Genomic DNA, 20,244 nt, shown 5'->3' on the forward strand with positions numbered 1-20,244 from the left:
TTTTCTATGTATATGTCCATATTTATCATAGTACACAAGAAAAATCAAATCAAAAAGGAAAAGAAAAAGCAAGTGAGCAAACAACAACAACAAAAAGATGAAAATACTATGTTGTGATCCACATTCGGTCCCCACGGCCCTTTTCTGGATGATGCATGTCTTTCTAAAGTAAATCAAGTGTATTAAAGTTTATGACTTGAGTTTTCATCTGAAGGAATATAAATTAAAAAAAAATTGAACCTGAGGTGTGAACAGTTGTTTTTTGTTTGAGAAAACAAAGGATTTTAGAGGCCTGACTTGAATTTTACTTCCTTTTTTTTAAGAACTAAAAATTTTTGCCCTTTTTTGAGGAAGTATGTAAAAACAAAATGGTTGGTTAGTATAAATGGACACATGCTTTTTGATTTAGTCAAAACTTAGTGTGTGTGTGTGTGTGTGTGTGTGTGTGTGTGTGTGTGTGTGTGTGAATAATTACTTGCTTTGAACTCTTAAATAACAGAGAAGAGGGAGCTTTCCCTACTTTACCTCCTTTGTACCCAAGACCAGTGAACTACCAAACTGCTGAGTCTTATAAAAGAAATTTAGTGAAGATTGTGTTATTTTTCTTTCCTCTTTTTGTATGTGTTAGGTCCTTTTGCCGGTCTGGTAAAGAGTATGGACCCCTTCTCAGAATAATATTTTTAATGTATGAATTTAAATGTAAGGATTAACAAGGAAACAAATTATATTGAAATAGTTATTAAAATTTTTAAAAATTGTGTGGACCTTCAATTTAAGAATTCTTATAAAGGAAATGAAAAGAAAAAATTTAAAAATACACAAGCTAGATATGGAATATAAAACTTTTCCCAGTAAGTACAATACGTATTAAGAAAAGTTTCATTTCTATATTATGACAGGTTAAGAACTAGGGGGAAAAGAGAAGGTTAAGAAGAATTAGAAAGATATAGGATCATAGGAGGGATATGAGAGAAATCCGCATTTTCACTTTACAGATGAGGAAACTGAGACCTAGAGGGAAGTTATTTAGTAAGAGTCACATAGATAACAGTTATCAATGATGGGATTTGAACTTGGTTCATTTTATTTTAATTCTAGAGCCTCCTTATCATATAGTACACACAGAGAGAGGGATAGAAGATAAAGAGAGAAGTGGATACCTTAAATTTTAATTAAATACCTTTAAATTTATTTTGAATATCAAAAAAGAATATTTTCATATGCAAAGAACACAAGAGAATTCTATATGAAACCATGGATCTATTTCATATTCTTTAATATATATGTCTACATATATATTTATAGAAACATAAAATAAATCTCACAAATTACCTTAAAAACTCTACTGCACATTTGGAGCTATGCTCAAAAAGTTATCAAACTGTGCATACCCTTTGATCCAGCAGCGTTACTACTGGGCTTATATCCCAAAGAGATTTTAAAGAAGGGAAAGGGACCTCTATGTGCCAAAATGTTTGTGCCAGCCCTCTTTGTAGTAGCCAGAAACTGGAAACTGAATGGATGCCCATCAACTGGAGAATGGCTGAATAAATTGTGGTATATGAATATTATGGAATATTATTGTTGTGTAGGAAATGACCAGCAGGATGATTTCAGAAAGGCCTGAAGAGACTTATATGATCTGATGATGAGTAAAATGAGCAGGGCCAGGAGATCATTATATACTTCAACAATAATACTATATGATGATCAATTCTGATGGATGAGGCCATCTTCAACAATGAGATGAACCAAATCAGTTCCAATAGAGCAGTAACGAACTGAACCAGCTACACCCAGTGAAAGAACTCTGGGAGTTGATTATGAACCACTACATAGAATTCCCAATCCCTCTATTTTTGTCTGCCTGCATTTTTTATTTCCTTCACAGGCTAATTGTATACTATTTCAAAGTCCAATTCATTTTGTACAGCTAAATAACTGTTTGGACATGTATACATATATTCTATTTAACTTATACTTTAACATATTTAACATGTCAACCTGACATCTGGGGCAAGGGGTGGGGAGAAGGAGGGGAAAAGTTGAAACAAAAGGTTTTGCAATCGTCAATGCTGAAAAATTACCTATGCATAAAATTTTTGTAAAAATTAATTAAATTAATTAATTTTTAAAAATAAATGTTGAATAACCCCCCCCTCAAAAAAAAAAACCTCTATTGCCTATCTGTTTTCTTTTTAACTTCTGTTCTTTTCTATGAAATAAATTTTTAATAGTGCCCATTGTTTCTTCTCCTTCCTTTTTTTCTTCCTCCTTTCTTCCCTCCCTTCCTCTTTCCCTTCATCTCTTCTTCCCTTCTTCCCTTTTTCCCTCTTTCCCTTCCTTCCTTCTTCTTCCTTCTTTTTTTTCTTCTGTCTCTGTTTCTGTCTGTCTCTCTCTCATGTTTTATTTGCTGCAATAGCACTATGGAGATGTTGGATTTTTACCAACACCATCAAAGTTATATATTCTGGACAAAGAAATTTAGGAGATGGTGCTGAATTCTCTCTCTCCCTCTCCTATTTTTAACTCCAATTATGTCAAAAATAAGATAAATGCTTTGTAACAAGTATGCATAATAAAGAAAAACAAATTCTTTTATTGTACTTGTCTAAGAATGTATGTTTCTGCACCTTGTGTCTATCACCTCACTTATTAGGAGCTGGGTATAATGTTTCATCATTGGATCTCTGGAGACATAAATGTTTATTGATTTGATCAAAACTCTTAAGTCTTTCAAAGTTGTTTTTTCTTTAAGTATTATCCTTGTATGAATTGTCCTCCTCTTTTGTTTCTTTCACTAGGAGTCAATTTATACAATCTAATATTCTCCAATATTGTTTCATCATTTATTATGGCTCAATAATATTTGTTCCTAATTGTCTAAGAGGAAATCAAAAGTACCCCTTAGAGTCCAGTTGTTTTCTTTTATTTCCTTCCTTGAACCTCCCTTTTAAATCTATGAGTTTGTTTTGCTTGTATGTCTCCTCAGTAATACCCTTTTATTTATTTCCCTGTTGAGTTTGAAGCATTTCTTCACTACACTCTATGGGGGTAGGTTCAGATATCCTTTGTTTATTTCAGACAAGAGCTCACTTGCCCTACCCCTTCTTTCATACTTGCATACTTTTTCTCATGTACCCAATTTATAGGGGGAGAAACCCAAATCCTATCCCTTTCTTCCTTTCTATACAGGTTTATTCCTTTCCCACTTGTAAATTCTTTAGAACAGAATCACTGCACCCCCAGGATTTCTGTTTTTCTTATTTAACTTCTTTTAATACCTCTTGAAGACATTAAGGTTATGAGTGGACATATGGTTCTTTTCTTTTTATTAGAATTTTAGTATTGTATCATCCTTTTGTGCTTTCAAATTATTCAAATACTTTTATCTTTCTAGGTTTTTCTAGATTCTTGCATTTATATTTTAAAGTTCCTACTCAGCTTTGGTTTTTTTCTTCAGAAATCAACAAAAAATTCCCCTCTTCTAATAAAAATCTATCCTCATTGTCCATCACCCCCAATCCCACCCCCATCTCAGGATTATATGCAGCCTTTTAAAATAAGCTATTCTTTTTTTTTTAATTTTTTTGACAGTATATTTGCATGAGTAATTTGTTTATAATGTTATCCCTTGTATTCATTTTTCCAAATTTTCCCTTCCCTCCTTCTACTCCCTCCCCTTGATGACAGGCAATCCCATACATTTAACATGTGTTACAGTATAACCTAGATACAATACATGTGTGTAAATCCAATTTTCTTGTTGTACATTAAGTATTGGATTCTGAAGGTATAGTAACCTGGGTAGATAGACAGTAGTGCTAACAATTTACATTCACTTCCCAGTGTTCCTTCTCTGGGTGTAGTTGTTTCTGTCCATCATTGATCAACTGGAAGTGAGTTGGATCTTCTTTATGTTGAAGATATCCACTTCCATCAGAATACATCTTCATACAACATTGAAGTGTACAGCGATCTTCTGGTTCTATTCATTTCACTCAGCATCAGTTGATGTAAGTCTCTCCAAGCCTTTCTGAATTCATCCTGCTGGTCATTTCTTAAAGAGCAATAATATTCCATAACATTCATATACCATAATTTACCCAACCATTCTCCAATTGATGGACATCCATTAATTTTCCAGTTTCTACACACTACAGAAAGAGCTGCCACAAACATTTTGGCACATACAGGTCCCTTTCCCTTCTTTAGTATTTCTTTGGGATATAAGCCCAGTAGTAGCACTGCTGGATCAAAGGGTATGCACAGTTTGATAACTTTTTGGGTATAGTTCCAAATTGCTCTCCAGAATGGCCGGATTCTTTCACAACTCCACCAACAATGTATTAGTGTCCCAGTATTCCCACATCCCCTCCAAGATTCATCATTATTTGTTCCTGTCATCTTAGCCAATCTGACAGGTGTGTAGTGATATTTCAGAGTTGTCTTAATTTGCATTTCTCTGATCAGTAGTGATTTGGAACACTCTTTCATATGAGTGGATGTAGTTTCAATTTCATTATGTGAGAATTGTCTGTTCATATCCTTTGACCATTTATCAATTGGAGAATGGTTTGATTTCTTATAAATTAGGATCAATTCTCTATAAATTTTGGAAATGAAACCTTTATCAAAACCTTTAACTGTAGAAATATTTTCCCAATTTGTTACTTCCCTTCTAATCTTGTTTGCATTAGTATTGTTTGTACAGAAACTTTTTGGTTTGATGTAATCAAAATCTTCTATTTCGTAATCAATAATGATCTCTAGTTCTCCTCTGCTCATAAATTCCTTCCTCTTCCACAGGTCTGAGAGGTAGACTATCTTCTGTTTCTCTAATCTATTTGTGATCTCATTCTTTATGCCTAAATCATGGACCCATTTTGATCTTATCTTGGTATATGGTGTTAATTTCTGCCATACTAATTTCCAGTTTTCCCAATAGTTTTTTTCAAATAATGAATTTTTATCCCTAATGTTGGTATCTTTGGGTTTATCAAACACTAGATTGCTATAGTTTAACCCTTTTGTCCTTTGTACCTAATCTGTCCCACTGATCCACTGGTCTATTTCTTAGCTAATACCAAATGGTTTTGGTGACTATTGCTATATAATGTAGCTTTAGATCAGGTAGATCAGACTTTTTTTTCATTAATTCCCTTGAAATTCTCGACCTTTTATTCTTCCATATGAACTTTGTTGTTATTTTTTTCTAGATCACTAAAATAGTTTCTTGGGAGTCTGATTGGTATAGCACTAAATAAATAGATTAGTTTGGGGAGTATTGTCATCTTTATTATATTCACTTGGCCTATCCATGAGCACTGAATGTCTTTCCAATTATTTAAATCTGACTTTATTTTTGTGACAAGTGTTTTGTAATTTTGCTCATATATACCATCATATCATTTGCAAAGAGTGACAGTTTGATTTCCTCATTACCTACTCTTATTCCTTTAATCTCTTTCTCGACTCTTATTGCCGAGCCTAGCATTTCTAATACAATAGTTAATAGTAATGGTGATAGTGGACAACCTTGTTTCACTCCTGATCTTACTGGGAAAGGTTCCAGTTTATTTCCATTACATATTATTCTTACTGACGGTCTTAAATATATGCTTCCGACTATTCTAAGGAATGATCCATTTACAGAATAAGCTATTCTTAAGCCTGTTTATTTTTTCTTTTGAAATAATATATTTCATAATCACTTTTGATTTTTAGTAGAAGCTTCCAGGTCTTGAGTGATTGTGAGTATATTTTTATGATTCTAATTTTTTTTTTCCTTTTCCTTAATGGTATATTGAAGTTCAATAAATCAACTTCCCAAATCTAGTAGAATCAGGGAAGATAGAATGAACCCATCAGCTATTTCCTATCTGCTCCTGAAAGGAGGCCTAATGGCAAAAAAAAAATCGTAAGAATGTCATAGCCAGAATATAGTTTCCATGTCAAAGAAAAAAATACTACATCTAGAAACATCTAGAAAGAAATAGTTCCAAGCACCATAAATTGTAATCAAAATCACTTTAAAATTCAGTGACAGGACCTGTATCAGTGTAAAGCCTGGATGAAATAAAACTTAAGGCCCTGTTTATTTTCACATACAAAGCAAGGTTAATGAGGTGATGAAGTGGATAGAGCACTAGCCTCAGCATCAGGAAGACCATACTTCAAATTTGGCCCTAGATACTTATTAGCTGTGACCTTGGATGGGCCACTTAATCTTTCCTCATTTGTAAATCATCTTATGGACCAACAAGTATTCCTTCATTCTTTCATTCATTCATTTTTTGCTGGGGCAATTGGGGTTAAGTGATTTACCCAGGGTCACACAGCTAGGACATGTTAAGTGTGTGAGATGAGATTTGAACTCAAATCCTCCTGACTTCAGGGCTTATACTCTATCCACTATGCCACCTAGATGCCCCAACAAGTATTTATTAAGCATAAAACCATAGTCCCTGCCTTCAAAGATTCCCATTTTGATGGAGGAGACAATACAAGAACAACTAGGTATAGACAAGTTATGTACAGTGTACAAAAGGAAGGAACCCCGTGAGGGGCATGGGGAAAGGCTTCTTACAGAATATGACATTTAAATTGAGTCTTGAGAAAAGCAGGGGAAGCAGGAAAAAGAAATAAGAAGAGAGAGTATTCTAGGCATGAAGGCCAGTCAATGAAAAGGCAAATGGCCAATGTTCTTAAACATTTTTTTTGTTTTAAGAACAGCAAATAGGCCACTATAGCTGCATTATTTTAGGGTAGTTAAAAAAAGATAGGAATGAGAGGAAAAGGCTAGCTTGTGAAGGGATTCAAAAGCCATATTTAATGCAGCAGGGAACTATTGAAATTATTCAGTAGGGAGGTGGGACAGGTTGGAACTGTACTTTTGAAAGATTACTTTGTCTTCTGAGTGGAGGGTACACTGGAATTGGAAGAAATGAGAGAAAAACTACAACCAATGAGCTATTATAATAGTCTAGGTATGGCAAATGATGGCAGTGTCAGAGGAGCAAAGGGGGTATATATCAGAGATGTCTTAAAGATAGAAATGGCAACTTCTGGTATCAGATGGCTATGGGAGCAAGAGGGAGAGTGAAGAATTGAGAATGACATGTAAGTTGGAAGTCTGAGTAACTGGAAACATAATAGTACCTTGGATAGTAATAGAGAAGTTAGGAAAAGGAGAGGAAATAGATATTGATTTTGCTCTTGAATACTTCGACTTTTAAGATGCCTATCAAACATCTAGTTAGAGATGCCTAGAAGAAAGTTGGTGATGTGGGACTGGACTTCAGGAGAAATGGTAGGTTAGAATCATCAACACCTCCATATGTAGTAATTTGCCTTTCTATCTCTACTTAGTACTTTTAGGTTTACAAGGACTTTCCGTGTATTTTCTTTCTTGATCCGTAATCACTATATGCAGTCCTTATAGCTATACTGATCACTAATTTTGTACCATCATTTTTTTGCAGAACTTATCCACCTGGATGTCTTGTAAGTAAGATAGTCATAATGGAATTCATCATTCCCTCAAAGATGCTTTTCTCTGAGATGTACCACCATGATCTTGGTTATTTAGTTTTATAACCTTGGATTTCATCCTTGACACTTCTGTCATTCTTACCCAAATGTATAATCAATTGCTAATTGTTACAAAATTTACCTATCCTTACCTCTTTATTAGATTTTTGTAACAGTCTACTAAAGTATAAATGTGTCTGTCCTAAGGCTTTTGCCTCTTCATCTCCTATAAAGAAATACAAAATCTCCAGTCTAGCATTAAAGTTCCTTCCCCTCACTCTCAGCCCTCCCAAAATCTAGCCTTAACATATTTTTCAGCTTTATTTATCATTATTTCTCTATCATTGTTCTATTTTAGTCAAACTACCAGTTGCTTGAATTTGCCACTCCATCTTCTTCCCGTGAATTTACAAAGGCCCTTCTCATCTCTACTTTTAGAAATCATTATCTTTATTGCAAAGCTTAACTCAAATACCACCTTTTCTCATAAAGCCTTTCCTGAGCCACTGATTACTAATGGCATCTGTATACTTGTATCCTCCCTGAAGAATGTAACTTTATTGAAGGCCAAGACAGTTTTGGGTTTTTCCATGTTTTTCAGCTGATTGATTTTTAATATATAAAAAAGTCTGTCCTCTCCCTATATTCAAGATCCAGGCCCAAGTTCTGTTCCTGTATGGAGGTTTGGTTCCTGTATGTTGAACAAATCAAAATGCTTAGGAACTCAAGCCTTTTTTTTCCTTAGTCATTTTATCTTTCACATGTCACAATTGTATTGCAGTGAATTGTATAGTATAATATAATTCCATGAAGTGTTTTCATATTTATTATCCCCTTTCATCTTTAAAATTACCTTGTGATATAAATAAGGTAGTTTATATCTGCTTAAAGATAAAGAAACTTTCTCAAAGAGTTTAAGTATCTTGCTTATGGCCACATAGCCACAAAATACTCAGGCCAGAATTTGAACTTAAACCTCCTGATATGATGTGAAAATTCTTTCCATTCATTGTTTCACTGCTTCTCTAATTGTTTAGGGACAAATTTTCAGTGTTTTATCCTTAATTAATGGTGTTAAGAATGGCATTAGGCACACCTCTTAACAATAATTAGATTTCTACTACTTCAATCCTGTATGATCTGTTTCCTTAGTTGATTTAGTATTATTCAGGCTTCTTAGGAGCCAAACTAAAAGGCAGAGGACATTTAACTTGTGATCAAGTATTTGAAGCATGAGATGGATGTTTTATACACACACACACACACACACACACACACACAGAGTCTATATTTATACTTTTTCCAACTAGAGGCTGTTCTACTTCATGGTTTCTCTTACCCTTATGTCCCTTGCCTTAGAAAATTTAATTATTTGGGTGTCTGAGAATTTCTTCACCACTACTCCAAAATTCCTATTTTTCTATACAATTTTTCCCAACTGCAGGCTGCACTCAGGATCCTAGTTGACCTGGAAATAAGACCTGTATTCCCCAGAGTTTGTAATCTATACTTTTACCCTTACAAAAGAACCACTATTTGCTGTCTCTGTTGAAATAAGATGGGTCTGGAATTTTTATCTTCTATTTTCTCTGACAGTGAAGGGTTGTGCCTGCTTATCTTTGCCCCCCCCAAAAAGTATAAATTCTGTTGAAATACAAAAGTTTATTTGTGTTCTGGCTCCTCCTTCCCCACCAGGAATCAGTGTTAGAAGGGAACCATATGTTTATATTTTAAATCATTTGCATTTTAAAACTCCAGATGTGGACTTGGAAACAGTGAAGTAAGTACGGTTGCTGTGGTTTAAGTATGCATGATGGGGGGAAGGGGAAAATTTATATTCAGAGCTCTTCACTGGTTCTGTGATCTTGGCAATGGGGTTATACCCTCCATTGGTATATATCACAATCCATCTTTTCTCGTGAGATACTGGATCAAATAATTTATCTTCTCTGTACACAGATTATTCTTTGACAGCAGAACCTGTCTCTGGAACCACACTTGAAGCTGTTTTAGCTTGTGCAACTTGTCAAAACTTATGGTTTGCTGGTGAAGCCTTCAAACACTTAGGGCTTGCCTTTCTGTTATGATGATGTACTGGAGTATTTCCAGTCTACTTAAAAAAATAAAGATTCTAAAGTCTGAGTAGGAAATCAGTATTACTTATAGTAAATATATCCAAATATATTTCAAAGGTATAACTAGTATTAGATTATATTTATTATTATAGTTATAATTATAATTAATAGGCAACATTAATTTTTATGTATTTTAGATATATCTACAGATATAGAATGCCTGTATATCTAGGGATAACATATATTTCTCCTTAATGTAGAAGGTTTTGAGAATCTGAAATAATGATTGATTTTTGTGTGAAATTTTTTTCTTCTTTTTTTTCATTTGGTACAGTTTTAGAATTTTAAAATTATAATTGGAAAGATATTAATGATTCTATTCATATGAGGCCAGATTGTTACTTCAGCCTGTATTAACAGATTTCCCTAATCTTAGAAGGAATTGGTTGGGCATTTAGACCTTGTTTAGTGAGAAAGGAAGATCTTTAGTATAACAATACTTTTCCTCCTTTGTAGTATATAGAAATCAGTCAGATTTCCACCCCTTACTTTCTATACTCCTTCCCACTGTTATGTCTTTTTGATTCTGTAGGAGGAAAGAATTACAATTGCAGATGTTTATTGATAACATTTTGTTGACAAATTTAGATATACAAAGTAGTTTTTTTACTCATAAAATCTTTGAGTTGTTCATAATTCACCATCATTAATTCACATTATAAATCTGAGAGTCAGGGGAAGATAAGAAGCAACAGAACATGTGCATTTTTTTTAATGGAAAAAACTGAAACACAAGGAGATAGTTACTTGGCTAAGGCTGTAAAATGGATGTATTTTTGTACTTCTGATGACTCCTATTTAATGTGTTTTTCACTTACTTGACTTGCTGTTCTAAGCAACGTGCAATATGCTAGGTAATTTCAACAGTTATGTTTAGTTTACAATCTTTAATGAAACCTAAAAGCCTGTTTATACTGTAAGATATGCTATGTGCTGCCTGCATAATTACTGTGTGGTGCCAGCATGAGATCATCAACATTATCCAGATTAAAATGTATCACTCAATTCTAGGTTGGTCCAGAAGAAGGAACTTATTGTGTCTTAGTGAGAAATTATATTACTCCATCTTTTCCTTTTGAAGAACTTTGACATAATAGAAGAATATAAAGCTTCACTGTTTCTGAAACACTGATTACTTAATATTTGCCTTGAATCTTAAAGACTTCTTGCCATTACACTTATAAATTTGTGCATTTTTTCTCCTTTTAGAATTTGATAAGAAGTAACCAAACTCACCAGCTGCGCAGAATGTTTTTTACTCATGCGCCAAACTTAATAAGGAGTGTTCTTTTACAGATGCCATTTCACAATCTAAAAATAGCATCACTTAATTCATAGTTTTTGTTCTTTTTACACAGAAGGGGGGAAGTTATTTCTTTGAGGCTTCTGCTTTTTGTTTCAGTTCATTTTAAAGATCTGGATTGGTGTGTAAGCAAGCATCAGGTTGAAGAATATTTGATCTTTTAGGAGAAAAAAGTATTTATGTTGTCTCTATTTAGTTTAGTTTAGTTTTGTTTTGCACATCCCTTGGATTAACCTCCTATAGCATTTTTTGAATGAATGACTTTAGCAGCTTGCTGTTATTACTTCCTAACTTCCTCAATTCTTACTATTTTTATTTCTTTTAGAACTTCTTCCACAGAACAGATGCAAAGGAGAAATGACAGAGAAAGTCAAGAAAGTATATTTTGTGTTTGTAGAATCTTAAAATATTAGAGTTCAAAAAGCCCTTAAATCTCATATCATGATGTGAGATCATTTTGCAGAGGAGATCGATTAACTTATTTGCCCATGAATAAGTGTTGGTAGTAGTATCACAAACGAGACTAGAATGCAGTTTTCCTGATTTACAGTACAGTGACTTTTTTCATTGTAATATACTGTTTATGTGTGTATGTTAGCACTTTATTTATGATTTATTTTTTCTGTGCTCCATTTAATGGAAATACAATGAAAAATTGCCTGTATAAGTTTTAATTATTTTTCAATATTCTATAATATATAGATCCAAAATCAGACAATTTTTGCTAGGCAAAGGAAATAGCACAGAAACAATATTGCTATTCTTTTAGCCTACCATAGTATTTGGGTGGAGGTAATATTTTTAGTGGGAACAAGTTTTAAATACAATTTTTTAAAAATTTAAGACATCTTCATGTTAATATTTTGTTGGTTCTTAATTTTTTAAAATTTATTTTTATATTCTTTTCTTGTAACTTTGAATTCCAAATTAGGCAAGCAATATCATATCAATTATACATGTGACATGATGCAAAACTTATTTCCATATTAGCCATGTTTTTAAAAAAGCAAAACAAAGTGGGAAAATTATACAGCAATTTGCACCCAAATCTTTGCAGGTGGATTACATTTTTTCATCATGAGTCCTTTGGAATTGTCTTGAACAATTGTCTTGCTCATAGTAGCCAAATCTTTCACAACTGATCATCATTACAACATTATTGTTCCTGTGCACAATGATATCCTGGTTCTTCTTACTTCACTTTGTATCAGTTCTGTTTTTCTAAAAGCTCCTGCTTGTCATTTCTTATAACACAATAATTTCTTATAGCACAGTCATATACTGCAACTTGTTCAGCTATTGGTGTTTCAATTTTTAATTCTTTGCTACAGCAAAAAGAGCTGTTTTAAATACTTTTTTTTTTTTTTTTTTTTTTTTTACATATTAGTCCTTTTCCTTTATCTTTGATCTCTTTGAGATACACATATGGAAGTGTTATTGCTGTGTCAAAAGATATGTATAGTTTTATAGACCTTTGGGTGTAGTTCCAGATTGTTTTCCAGAATGGTCAGACCAGTTCACTACTCCACTAACAATTATTGTTGTTTAGTCATTTTAGTCATATCCAACTCTTCATAATCCCATTAGGTTTTTTTTGTTTTGGCAAAAATACTAGAGTTTTTCATTTACTTCTCCAGCTCATTATATAGATGAGGAAGCTGAAGCAAACAGTTAAATAACTTGCCTAGACTTACACAATTAGTGTCTGAGGCCAGATTTGAATTAAAAAAGCTGAGGCTTCTGACTCCAGACCTAGCACTCTAGCCCATTGCACCACTTAGCTGACCATACAATTCATTAGTATAATGATTTTCTTTCATTTCCTCTAGTATTTTTCTTTCCTTATAGATGTGAAGTAGAACGAGTTTTAATTTATATTTTTCTAATCAATGGCGATTTAGAACATTTTTTCATATGATTGTAGATAGTTTTGATTTCTTCTAAAAACTACCTGTTTATATCCTTTGACCATTTATCATTTGAGGAATGGTTCTTATTTTTATAAATTCGACTTTCTTCTCTATATATTTGAAAAATGAGACTTATCAAATTCATGTAGCATTATTTTGATGTTAATTCATTGTCTATGGTACCTTTTATAAAAATAGGGTTTCCTTGATTATTTCTCTTAATTAGTTTTATTTTTTTTTGTTTTTGTTATGCTAAAAATCATGATTGATACCCCTGCCTTTTTTCCTTTAACTGAAACATATTAGATTCTGCTCCAGCTCTTTATTTTAACTCTGCATGCGACTTTCTATTTCAAGTGCATTTCTTATAAATAACATATTGTTGGATTCTGGTTTCTAAGGCATTCTGCTATCCACTTGCTTTTTATGAGTGAGCTTATCCCATTCACATTAACTATTATAATTACTAAGTGTGCATTTCCCTTGATCTCATTTTGCTCAGTTTAGTCTTCTCTTTTTATCCTGTCCCTCCTCAAAAATCTATTTTGATTCTAACTCTGCCTGCCTTAATCTGTCTTCTCACCCCCAGTCACTTTCTTTTATTTGCTTGTTTTGCTATTTCCCTATTGAGTAACATAGATTTCTATACACAATGTGTGTGTGTGTGTGTGTGTGTGTGTGTGTGTGTGTGTGTGTATGTGTGTGTGTATGTATGTATGTGTATTCTCTCTTTGAAACAATTCTGGTAAGAGAGGGGTTCAGGCATTACCTGCCATCCTTTCATTTTCCTCTCTACTATAAAAGCTCTTCTTCGTGTACCTCTTTTATGAGAGAAAAATTTCCCCATTATACCTTTCCCTTTCCCCTTCTCCTAGTACATCACTTTCTTCTTTCTTAATGCCTTCATTTTTTTGAACTCATTGCAACATAATTGACTCACATCCATGCTTTCTGTCTGTATAAACTCCTTTTAACTGCCCTAATAATGATAAAAAAATTTTAGAAGTTACACAAATATTCTTGTCATATAGGAATATAAAAAGTTTAATCTTACCGAGTACCTTATGATTCCTCTTTTATTTTAACCTTTTTTGTCTTTCTCTTAAATTTCATGTTTGAATGTCACATTTTTCAATTCGTTCTGATCTTTTCATCAGGAATGCTTGAAAATCCTCTATTTCATTAAATGTCCACACCCCACCTCCCTCACCCCAGATGGATTATATACTGTTTTGCTGGGGAGGTGATTCTTCATTCTAATCCTTGTTTCATTGCCTTCTGGAACCTTATATTCCAAGCCCTCCACTTCCATTAAAGAATGTGGAAGTCATTAAATCTTATGTAATCTGACTTGTGGCTCCACAACATTTGAATTGTTTCTTTCTGGCTGCTTGCAATATTTTCTCCTTGACCTAGAAGCTCTGGAATTTGATTATAATATTCTTGGGAGTTTTCATTTTGAGATCCCTTTCAGAAGATAATTGGTAGAGTCTTTCAGTTTCAATTTTACCCCTTGCATTAAAGACATTGAACTAGTTTTCTTTCATAATTTCTTGAAATATGATATTTAGGATTTCTTTTTTACTTCATTACTTTCTGGTTGTTTAATAATCCTTAATTTATTTTTCCTCAATCTATTTTTTCATGTCAGTTGTTTTTACAAACAGACATTTATTTTCTCCAATTTTCTTCATGCTTTTGTTTTTGAGTTATTGTTTCTTGATAGAGTCATTAGTTTCCAGTTGTCCAATTCCAATTTTAAGAAATTATTTTCTTCAATAAAATTGTGAACATTTGTACCTTTTCCCCATTTGGCCCATTCTGCTTTTTAAGGAGTTCTTGTCTTCATTGAATTTTTGTGTCTGTACTACTAAGATGTTAATTCTCTGCTTATAATTTTCAGACCAGGAAACCAATGATCACACCTCTCCCCACATCATACCACCTTGAAAAAACCAAAAATTAAGAAAGTAGTGATAAAACTAAGCTGAGTTGTGGGTGGTTTTCTTTAATAGTTTTGAATTAACTTAATCTCTATTACTATTATTTATTTTTAAGCCATCCACATTTTTGGAACCAAATGTTCAGATTTTTAAAAATGTGTAATTATGAAAAATTTAGATATTTGATACTTTTAAGAAAGCAGCACAATTTTCATTGCATGTGATATTTATAGTTTGGGGGAGAGAGGTATGATTTTCCTAGTGGACATCTTGAGGATAATTCCATTTTATGTGTGAAAATTTGGTATAATGAAATAAATTTTATTTTTTATGAAATGCCCATTAGGGATTGACTACTTCTAAGATGTTCTGTCTGAACAGCTATTTTGTACTCCTGTCCAATTGATTCAATAAGGGTCAAGGCATAAGTAATGGAATTTCTCATTATGATTTAAAATTTAATTAGGATTTGATGTGTTTGAAAGCTTCTTTGCTCAGAAGACCAAAGCTGTGCCTTTATAATGGATGACCTAGTAATCCTAGTGCTTGGGGATGCTGGCCTGAGTGTTATTTTGCTTTATTTATTAATTCTTGAATTAGTTTATAAGCTTAGTGCTTTCATGAATTAAAAATGAGAATTACTTCATAAGACATTTTAAAAACAATAACTTAAAGGTGAAAATACTCTTGGAGTTTCAGTCTGAAATAGTTACATATAGTTGTGTGTATTCACTGGATTGTTTGCTTTCCTGTCATAATTCTTGAGTGTTACGGATTACAAAAGGTGAAAAACCTAAAAATCATCTTATTCTAGCTATTTACTTTACAAGTAATGAATTGGAGGTCTGGAAATATTGTGCGACATGTCTCAGTTCACTCTATTTTTTGACCTATGAAATTATCACTATTCCTATCTGGTAGTGTTGATTGCTACCCATTCATCTAATTGCTCCTGTACTGTTCTTATGTGTATCTTCTATTTCAGACTGAAACTCCAAGAGTAACAACAAGATTATACGATTATACGATGATCAATTCTGATGGACTTGAGTTTTTTCAACAATGAGATGATTCAGGGTAGTTCCAGTGGTCTTATGATGAAGAGAGCTATCTGTACCCAGAGAAGGGAGTGGGAACTGAGAGTGGTTCACAACATAGAATTTTCACTCTTTTTGCTGTTGTTTGCTTGCTTTTTTCTTTTTTTATTTTCTTTTTGATTTGAGTTTTGTTGTGCAGCATGATAAATGTGGAAATATATATAGAACAGCATGTGTTCAACATATATTGGATTATTTTACTGTCTATGGGAGGGAGGAAGGAGGAAAGGAGGGAGGAAAATTTGGAATACAAAGTTTTGCAGGGGTGAATGTTGAAAACTATCTTTGCAAGTATTTTGAAAATTAAAAAAAAACTATTAAAAAAAAAGCTTCCTTTTTTCAAGGAGCTTACAGGTCAGTAAAGAAGATCCAGAACTTACTTGTGTACAAACAACATATTTGCATAGGACAAATTGAAGATAATTTCAGAAGGAAGGCACCATCAATAAAGGTGACCAGGAAAGGCTTCTTGAAGAAGGTAGGATTTTAGCTGAGACATAAGGAAGGCAGGAAACCCAGAAGGCAGGAATAAGGAGGGTTAGAATTCAAAGTATGAGTGACAGTCAGTGAAATGGCAAGGAGATGGAACATAGAATGCTGTATATAAAGAACAGATAGTAAGTTAGTGTAGCTGATTTATAGAATATCTGAAGGGGAATAAGGTGTAAGAAAGGGATCAGGTTATAAATCAGTTTAAAACTCAAACAGAGGTCTTTATATTTGATCCTGGAGGTAACAGAAAACCATTAGAGTTTGTTGAATAGAAGGGCATAAATGGTCAGATCTGTGCTTTAGGAAGATCACTTTGGCAGCTGAGAGGTGAATGGACTGGAGTAGGGAAAGACTTGAGGTATGGAGACTATTGCAAGATGCCAGGTGTCAATTTCTCAGACATTATAGATTTGGCTAGATCTAGCCTTTTGTTTTATGTGTGATTTAAAAAAAATTCTATTATTTCCTAGGTGTAGCCAGTGGTCTAATTATTTATCTTGGAATCCACCTATCTTAGATTCTTCTGAATGTGTAAGAGGATCAAGAAGTGATTAATGATATAGTGCAATTAGAGTTATTGATAGAGGGCTAAAGTCCTGGATTCAAGCCTTATTTCAGTTCCAACATACTGACCATGAACAATATCTCAGTGTCCTGGAAGTTTTTAAAAAACTGTAAGTTATAGGTATTGATCTACATTAGTGGAAGGAATTTCCTTCCCATTGGAAAATTTCAGGTCTGGAATAGAAATTCCCTTAATTTGTACACAATTAAAAAAACAAAAACAAATTGACAACTTTTGTCAAATGATCATTGCTATGTAAGACTTGATTAACTTTGTTTTATGTCTTGTTTAATGGTAATTCTGAATCTATTTGGATAGCTGGATAGTCTATATTTCTTCTTCTTTTTTCTTTTTTCTTTTGAGGCAATTGGGGTTAAGTGACTTGCCCAGGGCCACACAGCTAGGCAGTGTTAAGTGTTTGAGGTCAGATTTAAACTCAGGTATTCCTGACTTCAGGGCTAGTGCTCTATCTACTCCACCACCTAACTCCTGGATAGTCTATATTTCTTAAAAGAAAAGAACTCTTTGTGTGATTATTTAGGGGTGCAAATTCTCTTCTCTATTTGTATTGAAGTTCTTTGGATCCAAGGGTTTCACTCATAATTTAAGTCCAACACAAATTAGTGCTGTATTTGACACAGAGGTACTTCTTCAAAAAAATCTTTAATTTAGTCAGTATGGAAGTATTCTTTGTTGACTTTTCTTTTGTGTGTGATAATTCCTTCAGACCTTAGGAGATGGTCTTTATGAGTTGTTTTGTCCAAAATATGTCATCACTTGATAGCTGAACTTTGATAATAAACCTGGATAAAAATAATACTCAGAAGACAAAGCTTGTCTCCAGATCTGAAGACTTGGTCTTTCCAGTTTGGTAGGATCTATAGAAACTTATGTTCTTTTGAAATATCCTTGGAGAACATGGGGTCACCTCTGTGGTTTCCTGGGATAACAGATAAGGCTTTTTGTGAATGCCTCTCTATTATAATCTGCTCTCTTTATTTGAAAATACGGTTTTTTTTAAAATGTAAAAAATACTTTAGCTTATTACTTTTTCTATTTGAAAGCAATTTTTAAAAACTTCAAACTGGAAAAAGGCTAACTGCCCTCCTTCCTATCAAAAAAAAATCAGATTGGATTTGATGACTACTGGGTGAAGAGATTTTAATGTTTTGTGTAAGATAATGTAATGGAAATGTTCTTTTTACACCTGAAGCAGAGTGCCTACTTTGCTTCTCAAATGGACCAGCCAGCTTTTTTACTGATGCCAAAATTTGACTTTTCCTTCATCCTGAAAACAGGGATGACAACTCTAGAAGATTCATCTTGAGCTTACTTGGAAATCAGGCTTTGTTTGAGGGCTTAATAGTTTGATTATTTTTACTAGGATTCAACATGCAGAAATCCACCCAAACCTGGCTCTATTTGCAAAAGCTTTTCAAAAGATGATTAAAAGAAAATGCTCATTAAAAAAAAAAAGTCTGATGCTCTTTCAAGAGCTCTTTGAGTTCTTGAGCCATATATAAGTTGAATGTCAGTCACATTGTTTAGTGTTTTTTTTCCACTCATGATCTTTTCAATGATCTATTCAACTACAATTTATTGTTTAAGTACTTCTGACCTGCTGACATGCCTGAGTTCTAATCAACAATTCAAATTTTAGAGCTGTAGGACTTACCTGTTAATATCATAAGAGCCTCTTATTCACAGAAGCTAGACACAAAGACAGATACAAAGAAGTGTATTAGAGTTTATTGAAAATGTATAAATGTATTTAAAACTTAATTTGAAAATCATAAGTTACTACCTAGAATATGAGACTAAAGTTACAATAGATGCCAAAACAGATGATTTCTTATAGCTCCTTGGTGAGCAGTTTTTAAAACTCTTATATTTTTGTATTCTAAAAAAGTGGTAGCCTATTAAATTTGGAAGAGACAATAGAGGAACTATAGTTCAACCTTTTTCTTATAATGAAGAAAGTGAGCCTTAGAGTCCCTAAATGATTTGTCTAAGATTATCTGTGTAATTAATAACCTTTGACACTAAGCCTAAGTCTCATTGTGTATGTCAAACTGCCTTAAGGTAACTGGGAGTCAAGGACCCTCAGAGGGTCCAGGAAACCTAGTGGTACCTAAAATCTGAGGAAATGTTGATCCCATACCATCCTGGAGTTTTAGGGTTGGACGCTTTACAGATAAGCCCAAAGCATGGGGTCCATGTGATTTTGCATAGATACCCATTCTGGTATGTGTCTGGTCTGTCACACCATATGCCGTTTCCATGTTGCATGGTAGCCTCATCCTTAGTTAAGCTTCCCAATACTTAAATTCATACCAAGTGGAATCTTGGCATTTTTTATTTTCTGTAAGGAAGTCAATCTATTTTAGTGAATCAGGTGAGAAAGAAATGTAGAAGCTAAAGCAACCAGATACTTGTTGCTAATCTGAATATATGTATAAGATTTGGGTATCTTCCATTTATTAGAGGTTTTGCAACCTATTGACTCTTTAAAATATTAGTCACATAGCATTACAAGTCCCACTTAAAATTGTTTTGTTTTCTTCATTTCCTGTAGATACACTGAGTGGAAGGCAAGTAGAAATCCAGGAGACCAGGCAAATTTATCTGGCCTTCTTGGGTCCTAAGCAATGCCCATTTTTTGCCCATTTTTCTAAGCATTCTTTTTTTGTGGGTGTTTCACAGACATAGGGTGAACCCATTAATCTTCCCAAGTACATCAGCATTTCACCTAGGGATGCTGGGATCAAAACAGGTATTTCATTCTCACATGGCTTAAAGAGATTAGGCTGAATTTTTTTAAAAGTCCCTCAAATTAACTATAAGGAGCATACAAAGAAAGATGCTATCTGCATAAATATTCACATTAACCACAAAGAACGTATGAAAAAAGATGCTATTTGCAGCATCCAGAGAAAGAATTGACTGAAACAAGTATGTATAGAATAATTTTATACACATAATGTGTGTATGCATGTATGTATACACACATAAACACACCTATTTGTATGCAATGGCAGCTCTTTAGGGAAGTGGGGAAAAGAAAGAAAAAAGGAAAAGAAAAAAAATTACATAATTACTATTGCATATTTAAAATGAATAATGAGTTGTATATAATAGATTTGCTCTTTCATGTGCAACCTTCTCTTTTATTATATATTTTTTTGGAAATGCTTGTTTTATTCCATGAAATAAAATAAAAAATAAAAGTTGTTCCCTCTTTTTACTCCCTAAAATGATGTCTCATT

At 33.2% G+C, this 20,244-nt stretch overlaps 1 protein-coding gene across 12 annotated transcripts in view; it reads left to right on the forward strand.

Moving 5' to 3' along the window:
• Positions 1–20,244, forward strand: part of ANKRD44 (ankyrin repeat domain 44) — a 344,106-nt gene that overhangs the window by 13,764 nt on the left and 310,098 nt on the right. The window contains exon 1 of one of the 12 annotated variants that reach the window (XM_074302791.1): positions 4,738–9,313. The exons of the other annotated variants lie outside the window; for them this stretch is intronic. The gene's annotated coding sequence lies outside the window, so the exon portion shown is untranslated. Of the gene's footprint in view, positions 1–4,737; positions 9,314–20,244 lie in introns of those variants that run through there. 12 annotated transcript variants of the gene reach the window in all.

Source organism: Sminthopsis crassicaudata, chromosome 3 (genome assembly GCF_048593235.1).
Source record: "Sminthopsis crassicaudata isolate SCR6 chromosome 3, ASM4859323v1, whole genome shotgun sequence".
In the NCBI taxonomy this organism is placed as follows: domain Eukaryota; kingdom Metazoa; phylum Chordata; class Mammalia; order Dasyuromorphia; family Dasyuridae; genus Sminthopsis; species Sminthopsis crassicaudata.